The sequence below is a fragment of the Cicer arietinum genome, chromosome 5 (genome assembly GCF_000331145.2).
Source record: "Cicer arietinum cultivar CDC Frontier isolate Library 1 chromosome 5, Cicar.CDCFrontier_v2.0, whole genome shotgun sequence".
Classification (NCBI taxonomy): domain Eukaryota; kingdom Viridiplantae; phylum Streptophyta; class Magnoliopsida; order Fabales; family Fabaceae; genus Cicer; species Cicer arietinum.
In genome coordinates, this window is record NC_021164.2 from 51985500 (window position 1) to 52000575 (window position 15076).

At 32.6% G+C, this 15076-nt stretch overlaps 1 long non-coding RNA gene across 1 annotated transcript; it reads right to left on the reverse strand.

Moving 5' to 3' along the window:
* Window positions 1-8904: 8904 nt before the first annotated feature.
* Window positions 8905-9806, reverse strand: LOC113786546 (uncharacterized). The gene is made up of 2 exons (XR_003472772.2): window positions 9485-9806; window positions 8905-9128 (listed from the first exon to the last, which is right to left on the reverse strand). It is a non-coding gene; the product is annotated as an uncharacterized lncRNA (long non-coding RNA).
* Window positions 9807-15076: the final 5270 nt, after the last annotated feature.

Genomic DNA, 15076 nt, shown 5'->3' on the forward strand with positions numbered 1-15076 from the left:
TGTTGATTATTATGACCTCGAAATAATCAGAATATATCAGTCTTTAACAAATTAAAGCAATATAGAAAATCGAATACGTCTAGCATACAATTAAGATCGAACATACAATCATACGATGCAAGATTTATTCAGATTCATACACACAGCGGAATTATAATGCGACATACAAGATTAACAATTAAGAGTAAAAGGATAAGGGATAGAATGCACCAAGGTTTATCCTGGTTCAGCTGTCAATATGACAGCCTACATCCAGTCCTGACAATCCAACTGGATTTCAGCTTTTTCTTCAATAGAAAGAATTGAGACTTGTTTACAGATTGTCCAGTTTCCTCGAAACCTATCTATCTAACTCAATCTCTTTCCTATTGCTTAACCCCTTGATCCTTGCAGTCACTCGTCAGACTCACACAAGATCAAGTCGAGCTCCTTCTTGATGATCTTTACATCAACGAAGATCGCCACCAGTTTTCATACTGGATTTTTCACAGATGTTTCTTTATTACAAAACTTTGTTTACAGAAAGAAATAAAAGAAGTACATAGTTTGTCTTCAATCTTGATCAATGTATCTTACACAATAATCTGGTTGTTCATTTGAGTGTTTGTGAGATCATTGTCTTTTCTCTCAAGAATTCTTTTTCAGCTCTCTTATTGATTATGAATAATCTTTTGGTCTGAACTGAAAAAGCAATATCAGAATGTTATCAAAAATGTTCTTAAGAGTTTTTCAGTGTTCTGAAGTATATTCAAGTGTGTTTCAAGTCTTAATGAGAAAAAGATTGAAAACTGTTTATATAGTTTCTGAAAAACAACTAATAAATGGATTTACCAATCGATTCATTAAAGTTATAAAACGGGCTTAATCGATTTGCCAATCGATTATCGCAAGTCTTGTTTTTCTTGAATCTTGAAACTATACAAACCAATCGATTTCCTAATCGATTCTTTTAATACACTTTCCAGAAAATTATGTGCAGACTTATATGAATCGATTACATAATCGATGTCAGGTGTTTTGTTCCAATAATAAAATCAAACCAATCGATTACTTAGTCGATTCACTAAGCCACATAATCGATTCACAAATACACATAATCGATTTGGCCACAAACTAAGAGTTCCCTGTGATTTCAAATATTTGTTTCAATCGATTTGCCAATCGATTGTGTTTAAAACAGGAACTTAGCTAATTTCATGTTAATCGGAGTGTCAATCGATTTGGTAGTATGTTTCTGAAAAGTTCTTACCAGTTGGTTTAGCTCAATCGATTTTCCAATCGATTGATACCAAACTTATCATGATTGAATTTCTCACAATAGATTGTCCAATCGATTGTGTTTGTCACAGGTCATGTTACTTTTGAAATATTATTTACGCAATCGATTTGTCAATCGATTAGCCTAGTAAATGGGTTGTCCCTGTGACTTGCCCAATCGATTTTTCAATCGATTTGTTTCAATCAGTTTTACTTTGTGATTTGCACAGTCGATGTGCCAATCGATTAGCATGCAAATCAGGTTGCCACTGACTTGCACAATTTTTATCACTGATTGTGCCAGTCGATTGCCTAATCGATTGTGTAACCACAAAACACATGTTTCCTTACAACCCTTTTACGAAATCGATTTCCTAATCGATTTGCTCAGTAGATTTTCAACTTTTGTTGATTTCTTGAGTTCCAAGCAATTGTCTCAAGTATGTAGGGTTGAGTTGTTGTTCCTGAAATCTTGCTCAGTTAAAATGTTTGATTTATCATATGATGTATGAACATTGTATGTTTGTTAATTATGTCAAAATTAGGATTAAGAGGACTAAAGTCCAACAAAATCTAGATCCCAAATTTCTATACCACCTCACATCTCCATTTGCACATTGTTCCTCTTTGATGAGAATCATCTCAAATTAGAAGATCTAGATCCCAAATTTCTAGATCCCAAATTTCTAGATCCCAAATTTCTATGCCTTTGTTAGAAGATCTCCTATTAATTGCGTCTATGTTAGGCATATATCCAATAAAGATGGGCCAACCTAATTTATTTGTAAGTTTAAATAGAATAAGAACGAGAAAAAGCAATATTGGTTGTTTTAGCAATTAGTTGTTTGGGAGCGACTAGGCTCTCTAATTTATAGCTATTGGTGATAGCTTTCAGTGGTTCATTTTTCCTCTTCCTTTGTATTTCTATGATTCCTCGTAATTGAACTTTACAGGAAGTTATTCCTAGAGTATTATTAATAAACTTCTAAGAATCATTCAATAAGAACAACATATATCACTAGTCTCAGGTGCACCATGATCCTGCAACAATTAATGGTTGTAACCAGAAAAAGTGGAAGCATACATTGAAGTTTTGGAGTGAATATATGACAATGAAAGAACAAATTCAAGAGATGTGAAAGATTCTTGAAGCAACAAATTTGAATTAAAGGCCAATTCAAGAATTAATTGAAATGATTTGAAGTATGATGAATCAAAATGAAAACCTTGATCATTTAATAGGAGGAAGTTTGTTTTGTTTCATTGACGACAATATAAATCGCGACGAAAGTAGAACTCTAAGTGAAAATTGGTGAAAACTTATCATTCAAATATTTGAGTGCGATGATGTGTTTGGTTGGACTAATAGGGTCGAAATGTATTTTGACATGGAGGGAAATAATGACAACGAGAAACTGTAGGCAGTCATGGTTATGGAAGAAAAATCCCTCACTTGGTACCAGTGGCAGGGTTTCTATCAAATTGGATCAGTTGGGAAATATTGTGAGTAATTTGAGTTGTATGCAGAGCCACTTAGAAGTGTGGAACCAGAGTATCTCACAGGAATATTTCACAATGCTCTGAAGGATGTGGTAAAGACCAAATTGTAATTACATCTAGTAATTTCATTGCGTGATCTCGTAGAGTAATTCTGCTCAAAGAATTTATGAGAATAACTTATTGCTTAATAAAGAAATTTTGGAACTAAATCGTGAAATTTTTTAGGACTTGTTCATTTAGAGAAAGGGCTTTCAAGCAACTACCAGAAGCCAAGATACAATTGAAATTGAGCAAAAACTTGTGCTTTTTATGAGATGAGAAATTTAGAATATACCATGTATGTTCCAACATACAATTTCATGTGTTGATTATTGACTGTGAAGTAGGAAAAAAGACAATAAAACTATCCCAGAAAAAGAAAAAAATAATAGTTCTCAAAAATCTTCAATTGTTTATGTATAATATCAATGGATTCACATCCAAGTCCATCAAATTATGGGGGGAACTTGCAGGGAACAAGGTTGTAGTGTTTATAGATTGTGGAGCATCCACAACTTTATCTCATCCATGTCGGTTCAAGATAGAGAATTACAGGTGATCCACATGTCTTCATACACATTTAAGGTAGGGATGGGAGAAAAATAAGATGCTATGGAGTTTGTCAAAAGATAATTCTCAATGTTCAATGGCTGGAAATTAAACAAGACTTCTTCATTTTTTAACCTGAAGGTGTAGACAATATGTTGGGAATTGAGTGGTTAGCAACATTGGGAGAAATTAGAGCAAATTTCAAAATACTTATCCTTAAAGTTCCCGCAACAGTAGGCATCAAAATGCTAAGATTCTACTTTGTCTAAATCATTTGCCTCAATCAAATCAATGTGTAAGCTCTAAATAATATGGGGCAAGATTCATTTTGGCTTACCAAGACATGCAAGGTGAGTTAGAGTACATTCCCATACCTTAGATCACCAATATCTTGAATGTGTATCCATGTGTTTCAAGAGCATCGAGGTCTACCACCAAGGGAACATGATAATGTCATTATACTTAAATAAGGATCTTCTATTCCCAAACTTTGTCCTTAAAAGTACCTTCGCTGCAAAAAATAGAAAAAACGTGAATGATTTGTTAAAGTCAAGAGACGTTAGGCCCATTGTCTGTCCTTATTCTAGTCCTACAATACTAGTCAAGAAAAAGATGGATGCCATATGTAGGGATGGGAATAGGCTAGGCCGTCCGACAGGGGCCTATGGCCTGGCCTACTTATGGTCTGGCCTGGCCTGGCCTATTTAATAAAAAGACCAGGCTCAGGCTATTTTTAAAGTCTATTTATTTAAATAGATCAGGCTCAGGCTTATAAAGAAGCCTATTAGGCCTGACAGGCCGGCCTATATATATTTAATTATTTATTAATGTTATTTTTTATTATTATATTAATAATATTATTTCCTATTTTAAATTTTATCAATTAGACAATCACTAAATAGTCATTCCATATTCGATAGCCATTTCATATTTGGTAGTCGTTCCATATTCGGTAGTCATTCAATTAGTCAATAACTCAGTAGTCCTTCCATATTTGTTTGATAGGTAATAATTGGTACATTTGTTTCAAAAAAAAAATCTATTCTTTGAAACCAAGAATTATGTTTTAGGGTTTAAAGGATGTTTGTTTCAGATTTTTTAAAAATTATTTTGTTAGAAAAATTATTTTTTGTTTAATATATATAGATATGTACATTGATATTGGTATGTGGAGAGCATTTAAATATTTTAATATGAATAAGGCTTTTAAATAGGCTTCCAGGCCAGGCCAGGCTTTTAAAAAGGCCAGGCCAGGCCGAAAAAAAAGCCTATGATAGGCCGTAGGCCAGGCTTAGGCCTAAAAAATTAATCGTAGGCCAGGCTCAGGCCTTGCAAAGCCTGGCCTGGCCTGGCCTATTCCCACCCCTAGCCATATGTTTTGTGTTGAATATAGAGCTTTGAATAAAATCACAATTCTAGATAAATTTCCTATACCAATAAATGACGAGTTGTTGAATGAATTAGAAGTGGCTAAAATATTTTTCAATTTGATTTAAAGTGTGGATGTAACCAAAATCATAATTACAAATTACAAAAAGAATACATTCCTAAAATTGCTTGGAGAACACGTGAGGGCCATTATATATTTGTAGTGACGTCATTTGGACTCGTTAACGCACTTTCTACCTTCCAAACTTTAAATTAATAATATGTAATAGTTAAATACTTTTAGCATACATCGTATTGTTTATTTAAGTCGGACATGTCGTTCCTTCATTCCATAAAATTCATCAATAATGGAATTTGTATTAAAATTTTCAGTAATTCTTCTCTCAATGTAAGTAATCAAACAATTAGTTAGAAAATCATCATTTATCTTGTTTCTCAACCTATTTTTCACAATCTTCGTAGCAGAAAATGATCTCTCACTTGTCGGTTGAAACAAAAAATGTCAATACTAAATTAAACGATCAATCAAATGATAAGTCAAATATTTCCTTATTTTCATCAATCCTTGATAAAGCTAAGAAATTGTTGATATATTTCTCAATTCAAAATGGAAAGGAACAAGTTCATAATGTTGAACTTGTATTTTAATGTGCAACTTCTCTTGATCAGTAAAATCATCAGGATAAAAATTTATTGCAAACTCACAAATTTTCTCCACATTGAGTGATTTGTAATGATCTTTTGGATCTAAAGTGGTACTCAAAGTAAGCAACTCTACCATATTATCACAAAATATACTATTAAGCTCTTGCTACTGAGTGTCAATTATAGCAATGACCAAATTAATTCGATAATAATGCTCAACTATAATGACTGCTTTTAGGAATATACAAACATACATGATTCTTGCAAACCAAAGACATTGCATTCAATATATCTTGTTTCTTGTCTTGACTCTCTCATTCTTTGGATCATACTTTTAGTAGTGGAAACTGTTGGATCTTTTGTTGGGGGTATGCTGCAAATCTTGAACAAGAAGAAGATGAAATTGATGATGATGAAGGTTGCACAAATAAATTCCAAAGCGTGTATATCACACTAAGCTTTAGGTTCAATTCGCCCCCGTCAATCTATATATATTGAATGAAAACAGGTTAACTGGCGGATCCGCTTCATGATACTTTGGAATCCTTGAAGTGAATTACACATTCACATCAAGTCTATCGATCAATTATAGTTTACAGAATAAAGTTTCTTCATTTACTCTCGTGCACTAGAGAAAAGAAGAAATGACTCAAAAATATTTTTTACAGAAGTTTGACTCATGTAACATGAAATTATTGTTCTTGTCCTTTCTGCCTCTAAAGTATCTTTATTTATAGAGATACTCATACCAATTGGTGAAAGAAAACAACTCTTTAACTCATACCAATTGGTTAAAGAAAATAACTCTTGAGAAAGATTGTAACATTTAATAACTTAAGAGATGCATTGGTTTGAATCAAACCCAAACATTGCAACCATTTGACCAAGTGATACATTAAGTTATTTAATTTTGCTACATTAATATAGCTATTAGAGAATTCCAAATATAAAATTCCCTCACAATCCCCCACCATTTTCAAAATATATCTAAATCTGTTATTTTGGAAATCTCATGGTTTTAGATAAAGGTATCTTACGATTTGAATCATTACTTAGTAAATTATGTTTTCACTCATCCCCGAATAGATTGGTAGACAAGCTTTGAATCAACCATTCATTAGAACAAGTGTGCATAACTCACACATGAAATCTCGGTATCATTGATCGATTTATAAAAATGACACATTTGATAAGGTCATGTGTCTCATATCCTTTTCGTGAGAATTTAAGAGTCAGGCTCTTGAACTCTATGAAGCGGCCCACTTCATTCTCACATAGGTGGACTATATCAGAAATGCACTCATAATTGTACATTCCAACAAATATATGTTATATGTCCATTAAGAGGAGACCTCATCCTACCACTTTTATTTTATGGTCCAAACACTTTTATCCTTTGGGATGTATCTATTGTCAAGTACTTCAATCACTTTAATAGTGTACTTTCATCATTGAACTCAAGACTTAATGTTACTCAATAGTGAGTTGATCGTTCCGCCATTGGTGATTATTTATATATGAGCTTGTAGCACATCTTAATGATGTCTTCAACACCATGTTCTTTGTCAGACATTTCGTCAAATGATCTGCAAGATTCTTTTTAGTTCTTCATTTACTCTCGTGCATAGAGAAAAGAAAAAATGACTTAGAAATATTTTTGACTGAAGTTTGACTCATGTAACATGGAATTTTTGTTCTTGTCCTTTCTGCCTCTAAAGTATCTCTATTTATAGAGATACTCATACCAATTGGTGAAAAAAAACAACTATTTAACTCATACCAATTGGTAAAAGAAAACAACTCTTGAGAAAGATTGTAACATTCGGTAACTTAACATATGCATTGATTTGAATTAAACTCAAGCATTGCAATCACTTGACCAAATAATACATTAAGTTATTTAATTTTACTACATTAATATAACTATTAGATTGTTCCAAATATATTTTGGAAATTCGCTTTACAGAAACCAAAGACATTGCATTCAATATATCTTGGTTCTTACATTGCAAAGCATGACAAATATCATGGGAAATGGCTAAGATATCTCCCATAAGATATAACAAAAAATAAATTCAAAAGATGTGATAATATCATAAACACGAATAACTTCACCACTAATAGAATAATTACGATCTTGTTTATCTTTTTCAAGAACCTCACAAGTAGCATCAACACATGCATAATAGGCTTCAAAATGAGTTTATCGAGTATCTGTAGCTCTTTGTAAAATGCTTATTTGATTCAATCCACAACATGTTTCAATATCATCACTGTCAATCAAATTTGTTATGATTGTTGCTTGAGCAAATCTGTAATTGTCCACGTCTCTTAAAGGAAACAGTCACAATAAATGTCAAATTTGAATAAAATGTCTTAACATTAATACTAACTTCTTTAGAACAAGTTGCAATCAACAAGCATGACAGTGAATATAGTATGCATAATGATAATCTTTCAAAAATAATTATTGTAACCTATTCCACTCACAAATATTTTGAATATCAAGACAATGAGGAGCAAGAACACCTACAATTTATTTCTTCGATGTTAAAGAATAAGTGTCGGGATGGAAACATTATATTTATATTTATATGTTGATGTCAGACTTTTATGTAAACTCTACAAGTCTTATCAAGTTGGTCACTATAATATCCATCAATGATAAGTTTCATTAGTTTTTTCTTTTAAATATCCATCAATGATGGATGATTTTCCCATAATGCTCACTATAATAATATTATTGTTAATAAAATAAAATTGAAACTAAAATACAAATGTATATATGTCTAAATAAATTGAAAATCGGCGATTATAGTTGAATTGATTTTTTATTGCGAAATATGTAATGGAGAATTAAGAACAAAGAAGATTTCTTTTGTACGTAGGTTTTTTCGGCTTAATTTTATTTTTATTTTACTATTTTGATGTTTTTAATTATTAAATTTAGAAATTAATGAATCAACATTTGTTAGGTCATTCAACATTTGCCACATCATCAATTTTAAACTATAAAAAATACTAAAGGACTTAAATTGTATGCAATACCATTTATGTTGAGTATAGTATTTCAATTTTTTTTATTAATTAAAAATAATTCAAATAAAAGTAATAATATATTTAATAAGTATTTTATAATTATTATTAAAAAATCTAAAAATAATTAGTTTACAAATTTGATCTAATTTTGAGTTTATATTTATATAAATGTTTCAATTACATTACACTAAAAATAAAATGAAATAAAAACAAAAAACAAAATTTACATTATTTTTTTATTCTCCAACTCCTCTCTTTCTTTTTAGGCTCATTTTTCACTTAATTAAAAAAAGACAGTCACTTTTTTCTCTAATTATTTGAGATTACTCGAAGTTTGTTGCAAAATATTAAAAGACCAGATCTTAATTTTATCTCATGAACATACACATTCATCGTTTTAGCTTATAAATTGAGATAAACAATCAATGAAAAATAACAGATAAAAATAATATATTTAATAAGTATTTTAAAATTATTAGTATAAAATTTAAAAAATTATAATTTTATAAATCTAACTTAATTTTTAGTTTATATTTACCTTAGTATTCCTATTACATTACACTAAAAATAAAATAAATTAAACAAAATTTGTGTTCTTTCTTGCACAGTAGCGTCTCATCCCTTTCTTCTTAGGCTCATTTTTCACTAATAATGCACTGAATCAAAAAGGAGAGTCACCTTTTCCCTAATTATACGAGGTTATTTGAGGTCTGCAAAACAATAAAAGAACAGGATTTCAATTTTATATCATGAACATACACGTTTATCGTTTTAGTCTATAAATTAAGACAAACAATCAATGAAAAAAGGCAACAAAAAAAATTGGTGAAAAATAAATCAGAAAAAACATGAGAACGAGATTTTTCTGAACAAAAATTTAAAAACCTAATAGGTTTTATTTTTTGGCAATGCATCCACAAATATATTCCACTATGAAAACAAAAACCCAGAAAAAGAAAACATTAAAATCAAATCTATTTTTGTATCTCATCAAAAAAATTCTTTCAATCAGAACATTCAACAAAAATCAAAGAAACAATAGAAAAAGAAGAGGGAGGAACTTTACTATCGTTGGTATAAGATTGACGCTTTCGTTTCTAGACCTCATGCCACCGCCGCCGCCATCTCTAATTGATTGCATGCACCTTCGTTAACTGACTACAACGCTCCCTCTGTGAGCCACTCCAGCTCAGACTACCACTGTACACAAACTCCCCTGTCACCATTCTCCCTCTCTCGCGTTTGTACTCTTTCAATCTAACTTTCTTTTTTTTTTTTATTGCTTTTTTTTTACTTGGAATTTTTGCTTTTTTCTGTTGGAAATCAACGTTACTGCACCTCCATTCTGTTTTAGATTTAATTCTTTTAATGTTATATATATCACTACAAGAAATCCCCTCATTTGTGGCCAACTTTACAAATATTTTGTGCCCGAAAAAAACCCTCACAAATTAGTGACCGAAAAAGCCCTCACAAAAAATTAAAATTTTAGTTGGATTTTGTGGCTGCCTAAGCCCTCACAAAATCACAACGTTGTCATTTTGTGAGGGCTTAGGCTGCCACAAAATTCAGCTGAAATTGGAGTCTTTTGTGAGGGCTTTTGCAGCCACAAAATCAACCCTTTGTGAGGGTAAAGGCCGCCACAAAGGCAAGTCATTTTGTTACATGGCTTTTAAAGCGCTTTTTGTGAAAGCGATGTAAAAGGCTTGCGTTTTCCTCTACTATGCGAACCCTTATTTCCTCTATTGTGCGCCCATCTACTGCTCCTCCTTTAAAACAAATTGGATACATTGTTTCAGGTATGTATTGTATTTATTAATTTTTTGTTGTCACTAAAACTGATAATTTGTTACATAACAACCACATGAAATTGATTCAATTGATTATGATTTATATCTTAGAGATGATCATGATGAGAGAATTCGGATTAATCCATCGTTTCGTATCGTTAATGGACAAACAAATGTGAATCCCACCAGGAAAAGAAGAAGGGAATCTTAATGTGTTTATTGTTTTATATAAGCCATGTAATCTGAACTGAGTTCATGTAATTTTATTTTTTGATCTGCCAGAATTGAGCATTTTAGTATTTACCTTGAATTGTATTTGATTTTCTGCTTATATTTGGCTTGATCTTAGTGTTTTATACTAAGTTCATATAATTTAAGTGTTTGACATGCCAGAACTGATTTTCTGCTTATATTGAACTTGAAAAAGCTTTGTTTGAGTACTGAGAATTTTTCTTGAACTTTAACTGATCATCCCAATATGATATGATCATGTAATTTAGCATTGATATATATATATAGGTATTTAACTAATTATTTGAAAGAAAAAAAATCCAAATATAGGTATTTTACTAATTATTTAGCATTTTACAAAAACTGAACTTATATTGTAATTTAACAAAAACTGATCAGAACATAAACTTCGTAATTTTACAACGCTTTTGTCAATAAGCGCTATAAAAAGCCTTTAAAAAAAATAAGGAGGTCACATAGCGCTTGCACATAATAAAACAAAGAAGCCTTTTAAAGCGCTTCGTGGAAAAGCGTTGTAAAATGGTCACATAGCGCTTGCACATAATAAAACAAAGAACCCTTTTAAACCGCTTTGTGGAAAAGCGTTGTAAAATGGTCACATAGCGTTTTCACATAATAAAACAAAGAAGCCTTTTAAAGCGCTTTGTGGAAAAGCACTGTAAAAAGGTCACATAGCGCTTGCACATAATAAAACAAAGAACCCTTTTAAAGCGCTTTGTGGAAAAGCGCTGTAAAAGGGTCACATAGCGCTTGCATATGATAAAACAAAGAAGTCTTTTAAAGCGCTTTGTGAAAAAGCGTTGTAAAAGGGTGCTTGCACATAATCAACACAAGTAAGCCTTTTAAAACATTTTGTGGAAAAGCGCTGTAAAAGGTTGCTTGCACATAATAAACACAAAGAAGCCTTTTAAAGCATTTGTGGAAAAGCGTTGTAAAAGGCTTTTAAAAAGATTAAATAAGGAGATCTTTTACAGCGCTTTTTCAAAAAAGCGTTGTAGTAGGGTTTTATATATAACAGTAAACCGCTTCAGTTTCCTCTTCATACGCTTGTAGTAGGGTTTCATATATAACAATAAACTTCATACGCTTGTTTCCTTCTCCTCCTCTTCATTCTCATTCTCATTGCGAACCCTACGAATAATATTGTCTTGTTACTAACCTTCATTACGTAAACTTCATACGCTTGTTTCCTCTTCATAATCGTTGTCATTGCGAACCATCTTTGTTTCTGCGAACTCTACTCTCCATTACGTAAACTTCATACGCTTGTTTCTACGAACCCTACTCTCCTACGAACCATTCGTATTTCTGTGTTGTTCTTCTTTGTTCGTATTTTTGCGCCGTAACCCTACTGTTCTTCTGTTTTTCAAGTATTGTATTTATTAGTTTTTTGTTTCACTAAAATGCATGTTGAACTTATACTGCTACCAATGCACAAATATTTATTGACTTATATGTTTTATTTTATAGTGCCCTCGTCAAACTAACAACATCGAATGTGGGTACTATATATTGCGATTCATGAAGGAGATTGTTGATATGAATCAAACTATAATCCCAGAAACGGTACGATATGTCAATATGTGAATATGTATATGAATATGTTGTGAACTGATTGTGTAAATATGTAACGTTATAAAGTTAAATTATAAAGTTATATAATTATGTTGTTGTGTACTGATTGTGAAATGATTGTGTGAACTGATTGTGAACTGATTCTGGATGAAAATGATTTTGAAAAAAAAAATAAAAGACAGCGCTGTAATAGGTGCATAATAATGCATTTATTGAATGCACCTTTTACAACGCTTTTTCCAAAAAGAGCTGTAAAACGAGTATAACAAGCGCGCAATATATCTACCTATTTTACAGCGCTTTTTTTATTTTAAAAAGCACTGTTGTATCTTTTCACAAAAGGAGACATTTGTGGCGGTCTAAGCCCTCACAAAAGCAGGCGTTTGTGACGGCCTTTGTCCTCACAAAAGACAACGAATTTTTCACAGTTTGTGACCGTTTTGGCCGCCACAAATGTTTGTGACCACCTTATTTGTGGCTGCCTAAGGCCGCCACAAATGCCTGCTTCATGGCTGTTTTTCCCCCTTTGTGACGGCTTTTGGCCCTCACAAAATCAATGTATTCTTGTTGTGTATGTTTCCTGTTTTAGGTTTAGTTTAATTTTTAATATTATATATGTAACTTTGATTTCTCTATCATACGGGATATACGTAAGAGTAAGATCAGACTTTTTTTTTAACCAAGACTTTTTTTTAACCATTGTCACGCACATTAATAAAAAAATTACTTTTTTTCCCTTTCTTTCTTAAACACACATTTATTTCAAAATCACATTAAAAAACAATTGATATTCATATTTAATAATAAGAAAAATAAATATTTAAGTTAATATTAATTTTGCACAATTAATTATGGGTAACCGTATTTTAACGAATGTCGTATGATGCTAATATCTTACATACCGACTCCCGAACTCAAATTTTGGTTTCAAAGAACATTTTTTTAATTTTAATTTTAATTTTAATTTTAATTTTAATTTTAATTTTTATATTTAAGAGTTTTCCAATATTTTCCCTATTTTAAAATAAACTTTGGTGGCAACTTCATTGAATTCGACAAGCACTCGAAATTTTAGACTGCGACACTAACTCATTTTATTTTTCCTTTGAATGGGAATGTTGAAAATATATTTATATTTATTACATATCATGTAAATAGGGATAATATCTCCCATATTTAATTTTGTATTTATTGCCTTGAGCCTATATAAAACAGACTCCGTTGTGTAGTTCATACACACGGTTTCACCATATGTCTCTCTCATTTTCTCTTATTCAACATGGTTTCTAGAGCCTATTAAGAGAGACAACCCTATACCGTGATTACCCCGGGACCCACTGTCCTTCGGTGAGATTTTTTTTCCGGTAAACCGTGTCTCAATTCCGGTTTACCCTTTCTTTGTCGCTTTTTCGTTCATTTTTTTTCTCCAGCAAATCAGTCCACTGTTCATCGCGCGACACTGTTCATCGCACGCACAATTCATCGCGCGGTACTGTTCATCGGGAAAAAAAAAAAACCATATTCTGCCACTGTTTCGCTGCTGGTTTTTAGGTAACTACTTATTGATTATGGCTACTTATAAAGATTTCCTTCGGTGGAGAGAGTATTGTCAGAACTTGAGTTCCGCTGTTTCCGCCGCACAAAGTGGTAATTCACCTGTTTGCATCTCACCTTCTCATAGCCCATGGATTCTCGATTCTGGTGCATCTGATCACATTACTGGTAATAAGACTCTTTTGTCCTCTCTCACAACATCTGGTTATTTACCTAGGATAGTCTCAGCCAATGGTTCCCAAACACAGTCTCAAGGGATTGGCACTGTCCAAATCCTCCCTACTCTGTTAGTTAAATCTGTCCTTTATGTGCCTGGATGCCCATTTAATTTAATTTCTATCAGTCGATTGACTCGTTCTCATGACTGTGTTGTCACATTTACTAATTGCAATGTTACTTTGCAAGACCGAATATCAGGACGACAAATTGGTGTCGGATGTGAGTCTAATGGTCTTTATTATCTCTCAAACCCATCAACAGCGTGCCCTACCACATATTCTCCTCTTACTATACATGCTCAGTTAGGTCATCCGAGTCTTCCCAAACTTCAACAATTAGTACCTAATCTAACCAAAATATCTAGCTTAAATTGTGAGTCGTGTCAATTAGGGAAACACACTCGTAGTCATTTCACTGATCGAGCTAATAAACGAGCTTCCTCCCCATTTGCTTTAGTTCACTCAGATGTTTGGGGTCCCTCTCGTACTATTTCCACACTTGAGTCTAGATATTTTGTTACCTTTATCGATGATTTTTCCCGTTGTACGTGGTTATTTTTAATGAAAAATAGGTCTGAATTATTTTCTATTTTTGAACAATTTTATAAGGAAATTAAAACTCAATTTGGTGTATCCATTCGCACTTTGCGCAGTGATAATGCCCGTGAATATTTGTCCCATCAATTTCAAAATTTTATGACCTCTAACGGCATTCTTCATCAAACATCTTGTGCTCATACACCTCAACAAAATGGGGTAGCCGAACGCAAAAATCGGCACCTTATTGAAACCACTCGTACTCTCCTTCTTCATGGTAATGTACCATCTCGCTTTTGGGGCGATGCTGTTCTAACGGCGTGCTATCTTATAAATCGCATGCCTTCGTCTGCTCTTGATAACAAAGTCCCTCACTCGATCCTCTTTCCTGGTACCCCTCTTCACTCACTTCCTCCTCGGGTCTTCGGATCTACATGTTTTGTCCACAATCTCACTCCTGGTCTTGACAAACTTTCAGCTCGATCATTAAAATGTGTCTTTCTGGGTTATCATCGGTCCCAAAAAGGTTATCGTTGTTATTCTCCTACTCTTCGACGATATCTCATATCGGCTGATGTCACATTTTTTGAGTCTGTTACATACTATGAGTCGCTTCCTGATCCTTTGTCTGCAACTATTCCTCTGGACCTACCAAAGTCTATTTCACCTTCTCTTTTACCATTAGAGCCTATTACGTATGCCCCACCTGAGACACCTCCTGTGGCCCCTCCC